We start from the raw sequence: 5,484 nt of genomic DNA, 5'->3' as shown, positions 1-5,484 counted from the left end.
AGTCTAGCAAGGAATGGTTATGCGACTTCAGGTTTATTCGTGTGGGTTGGGAAATGAGTTGCGATAGGTTAAGTGACTTGAGTTGTATCTGGATTTTGTGGTTTTTAGGGTCAAGCCAATTGAAGTTGAAATCCCCAAGAACTAGCAGCTCACTCTTCTCATTCAGAGAGGAAATGGAGGCAAGAAATTGGGTGATATCAGTCAAGGATTGTAGAGGGGCTTTAGGGGGGCGGTAGATGCCAGCAAGCAAGATGGGCTTAGAAAAGGGGAGGCAGATTTTGCCAACTAGAGTTTCAAAAGAGGGTGGACTTGGTGGGCAATGTAGCAGTGTAAATTGTAAGGTGTCTGCAATATAAAATAACACCCCTCCTCCTCTCTTTGACCTATCTCTCCTAAAAATGGAGTATCCCTGAATGGCGATATTTGCATCAGGGGTTTTAGAGGATAGCCATGTTTCTGTAAGAACGATGGCTTTGGGTTTATGCATAAGGCACCATGCCCTTAGTTCGTCTAGTTTGGGCAGCAGGCTCCGGATGTTTATATGGGCAACAGATAGCCCTTTTTGGAATTTAAAGGTGGAATTCTCAGGGGCATGGGACAGAGCTGAAATGGGAGGACCTGGGTTAGGTTCAATATCACCTGCTAAAGAGAGTAATAGTATGAGAAGAAATTTGGGTAGTTGTTTGCAAGTTGTAAATTTGTGGTGTTTTCCATTAGAGTGAGCAGTGGTCTGTTTTGGTCTGTTTTGGTTTTTTTTATCTTATTTTTTGTAAAGTTCATTTTGCTCTGTACCAGAGAAGTGTGAAATGATGCTTATTTATTGTGCTTTGTGTTTTTTTTGTATCTATTTTAGGATAAATACCTCATAATTTATGGGCGTCTCCCAACAACAGTACTGGGTACGTCTGGTCTGTTGCACCAGTACGGGTTAAATTATTTCCCAAAGCTGTCCTCCCCAGAATTGGCCAATACCCACTCAGCAGAAATGCTTTAGATGGCATAGCCCCTATTATGTAGGAATTATTACAAGAAGGGGTTATAATCCCCACATGCAGTATCCAAATTACCTCTACGCAGAAACCAGTAAACACATTTCAATTCTATTTGTTCTAATTAGTAGATGTGTGGCGAAAATGGGGGTAATCAGCGCATTAATAAAGGCAGTGGGCTCGGCTGGTTACCCCTATTTCGTATTGGGGATGAAGGGGTTAATTTTATATGCTGTTCCCCTTTGAAGACTGCTAATTTAGGAACGGAGTGAGCCAGCACCCTGATTTTTGGGGTGCCGCCTCAGTGTAATCCCCCAAGTACACACATATTAAAAATATAACTTTGTCATAAGGGAAACATATATTTTTGATGAAGTGCCTTTCTGGTGCAGTTTTATATGTACCGGCAGGATGCTATTGTTTCTGCCTGCCTGTGTAATGCATTAAGGACCAAATGTTATGCATATATGAGCCCCCTGTTGGGATGAAAGACCCCAGATTCTTAAAGTGTCACTTAATCAGGATGTTTCTGAGTAGCAGGTCCTGTTACTCATCCTGGCTATTTCACACCTTGGGACCAAACTCCAGACATTGCGTCCCCAGAAATGAGTGGCCCCTTTTTACTTAGCAGTGCTACCAAGCTGCTTACTGAGCATGCTCAGAGTTACTTGAGCTGGCTGTAGGATTTGCCCATGTGACCTGGCAGGTTCTGATAGGAGGAAGATAATTCCTTGCCAATGGGATGAGGCTAATGTAATACTTCACAGGTCCTTGTCCTTAAAAAGGCCTGTACCCCTCATTCCTGTGTTATTCCTGTGTTGTTGTTGTTCCTGCTGTTGTTACCTGATTTCTTCAAGCGGATAAGACCTAAGTACAGCGGCTACGATTCCAGAACGCAAGGGGTTAAAAAACATCGCAACAAGGAAACTAGCCCTGCTTCAGGATTTCGTTAGCCCTGGGAATCCAGAACGAACCCCAAAGAACCAGAAAAGACTTTGCACTTTCACAGAAGGATTGGGGCTGGCAATTTGTGCCCTTGCAAAAGGACTACATTTTAAGACAATCTCCTGGTGTTTTGCACCTTTCTGGACATTATCCTCTGTTTCTCTACCCGTGAGTGTAATTATTAAGGTTATTCTGCAGTTGTCGTGTGTTTGCCTATCAAGGGAATAAATCTCAGTTTATTTTGCTCAACCTGTTCTGCTCAATCAGGACCCACGAAATATAAATGTGTTATTAAGCGCGTCTCCCGTCACAGGCGTTTAAAACTGGTGGCAGCTGGTGAGATACTGATTGAGCCTATATTGCAGTGTTCTGTAATATAGTGAGGACCTTGCAGATTGCAAGCTCCTCAGACAAGTGGCAACTTACACACACTTCCAAAGAAGCACGAGATAATTCACTGGTCTCTGGACTCATACCCCAGTGGCACCATGAGTCCACGCTCAGGAAGGTTTTGTACCTGGAACCGGACGAAGATAGTGGAGAGATGTTTGGGGTACGGGTTCACGACAGACGGTCGTTCCAAGAGTCAGCTGCAGGAGGACTTAGAAGAATATGAGGGCAGGATGGCCCCACCAGCAGACAATACTCAGCCCGGAGTGCAAGAGATCTCTCCAGCTCCGGGGCTGCAAGGACAGGGGAAGAATGTCAGTGACCGCCTTGAAGAGGGTGGCGTGGTGCCAGGGGGTGCAGATGGATCAGTCGCTGCGGCGACCGGACTTGCTACCTCTGGACTCATTGCACTCCTCACCGCCTGGGGAGAAGGGCTTAGCTATGAACAGCGACTCGAGCTCCTGTCGACAGTGCTTGGAAGGCCCCCTCACTCTCACCTTGTCAGCGGGGAACAGGAAGTTCCCAGAGTAACTGCTGTGGACGCAGCAGAGCCAGCAAAGGAATATGTAACCAGCAGAACCTTGGTGAGCAACGCAGCAGTCCCCAGAGAGGCAGCCATTCCGGCTAGAGGGGACCAGTCTGCACCTCAGTGGACTCCAAAACATACAGTGGGCAGCGACACGCCCTATACTGGGGAGTTCAAGCTTGAGAGACGGTGCTATCATTGCCACAAGGTGGGCCACATCCGGCCACATTGCCCGGACCGTGAGCGGTCTGGGGGACCCCATCAGGGGCAACGTTCACAAGCTGCAGGGCCAGTAACCCAGCTTGGGCTGGCCCACACAGAGGAACAGAGCACAGCAAGGGAGCCACAACCAAGAGGGATGTCCCAGGCAGATGCTGCTTTTGTCACCTTGGAGCCAGCAGCAGTGAGCAGAGGATGTCCAAGTGCATCAGTCGAGATGCAGCCTGCTGATATCCTGAGCAGGCACCCACGGAGGGTTACCTTTGGTGACCGGCAAGCAGGGAGCTTGCCAGATTTGGGTGCTGCTGTTATTCTGGTGCAGCCAGAAGATTTGCTCCCGGGCACCGGGGTGCAAAGAACCATGCCTGATGGAGGGCTGCGGTCCTTACAGGGTGCCCAGATCATTTTGGATGGGGGTGCCAATCATGGCATGAGGGAGGTGGGGGTTTTGTCCAGGGAAACTGCTGAGGTGCGCCTTAACAATAACCTGGAGCCTGTGATCTGTGTGGTTGCTGCGGAATTGGCTGCTGTTGCGGCGATTCCTAAGAGCCTGTCATCAAGAATCACAGCGGAATCAACCTCTGTCCCCCTGCATTTGGGACCAACGGTTCCAGTGGCCTCTGCGGAGACCAGACAGGTAAGCCAGACTACTGAGTCGCGACCAGTGACTGACTTACTGTTCCCTTTACCCCTGACTTAGAGACTAAGGGTGGGTGGTTAGAATTAGGGACAGCAGATAGGGATGCGGTGAAAGCTGACCCCAGCTTAGAAGGTATGGGACTGCGAGTGTCCGAGTCCTGGGAAAGCGGGGGGTCAGACCACAGGCTGTGGCACCGCGGGCTCTGGGGTAGGGAGCCAGGTTCTACCGGGTTAGCCAGGGGCTGGACAGGTAGAAGACGGTTAGTGGGACCCAGGGAGGGTAGGCAGCAAGTGTTGCAGGTAGCCTTCCCCAGTCCACTAGTGGGCCATCAGGGGGTCACTCACATGAGAACCCAGCTGTTGCAGCCTTACTTCTGGCCGGAGGCAGCAGGGGCAGTGGCAGACTTTGGCCACCCCTGGGACGCCTGCCAGCCAGAGGGAAAAGCGGGTGATTATGTGCAGATGCTCCTGAACCTGTTACCAGGAATGGGGAACATGTTTCAGGAAGTAGCTCAGGCAGTGCCAGGCCTCTTAGGTAGGATAGGGTTTCCTAGGGGGGTCCTAGTTGAGCTAGGGGTCCTGGGAGGTAGGCAGGCAGGGGCAGAAGCCGGGGCTAGGGTAGAGCAGCCTAGGGTCCTGTTCTCAGACAAGCTGGGCAGGGCACATTGTACAGATCAGCCTGTGCTCCCAGGTGATCTGCATCCTCTGCATAAGAATACCTTTGAAGTATCAGCAGAGGTGGCAGACAGTGTAGAGAGGAAGGCAAAGGGGGGGGGGTCAGTCTTCAGCCTTCAGAATGGCCTCTGTGAGTTTGTCAGGGTGCCATTCAGGATGAGGAATGCTCTGGCTACCTCCCACCGCCTGGTCAGGAGGGCACTAGAGAGAGTGCAGAGGTATGTAGGGACATACAGGGAGACAGGGAGGACCAAAGTCTATCACATCCATGTGCTCAAGGAGGACATAGCTCTGCCAGATCTCCTATGGGAGGCTAGGCAGGGAGGTACCATAGAGCAGGTTGAGATAGGGTCTCAGCTGAGTATCAGGCAGAGGGCAGATGCCAGGGCTATGCTAGAGCAGTATAGGGCTCTGTTCACAGACAAGCCAGGGAGGACACACATCACTGAGCACCCAGTGCTTACAGGGGATCTGAGACCTCTGCATAAGCACGCTTATAGAGTGTCAGCAGAGGTGAAGGGCAGTATAGAGAGGGAGGTGGAGGAGATGCTGGCCCTAGGGGTAATTGTACCATCCCAGAGCCCTTGGGCTTGTCCGGTAGTCCTAGTGCCTAAGAAGGATGGGACCACCTGGTTCTATGTGGACTACCGGCAGCTCAATGCAGGGACGGTTTCAGATGCCTACCCCATGCCCCGCATGGATGAGTTGCTGGATGAACTCGCAGGGGCAAGGTATCTGACCACCAGGGATCTCAGTAAAGGGTACTGGCTGATCCATTTGACCCAGGAGGCTAGGGAGAAGTCGGCTTTCATCACCCCAAGTGGCCTCTATGAGTTCTTAGTGATGCCATTTGGGATGAAGAATGCACCGGCTACCTTCCAACGCCCGGTCAATCATTTGCTAGAGGGCATGCAAGGGTTTGCAAGGGCTTATCTGGATGATTTTGCTGTGTTCAGTAACTCCTGGGAATCACACTTAATTCATGTAGCTGCGGTGCTAGCCAGGATTAGGGAGGCAGGTCTCACCTTAAAACCCACCAAGTGCTTAGTAGGGATGGCTGAAGTCTTATACCTAGGGCATAGGGTGGGTGGAGGGCACCTC

Source organism: Ascaphus truei, unplaced genomic scaffold, assembly GCF_040206685.1.
Source record: "Ascaphus truei isolate aAscTru1 unplaced genomic scaffold, aAscTru1.hap1 HAP1_SCAFFOLD_415, whole genome shotgun sequence".
NCBI lineage: Eukaryota > Metazoa > Chordata > Amphibia > Anura > Ascaphidae > Ascaphus > Ascaphus truei.
The sequence above is the reverse complement of the archived record's forward strand: the minus strand, read 5'-3'. Positions refer to the sequence as shown.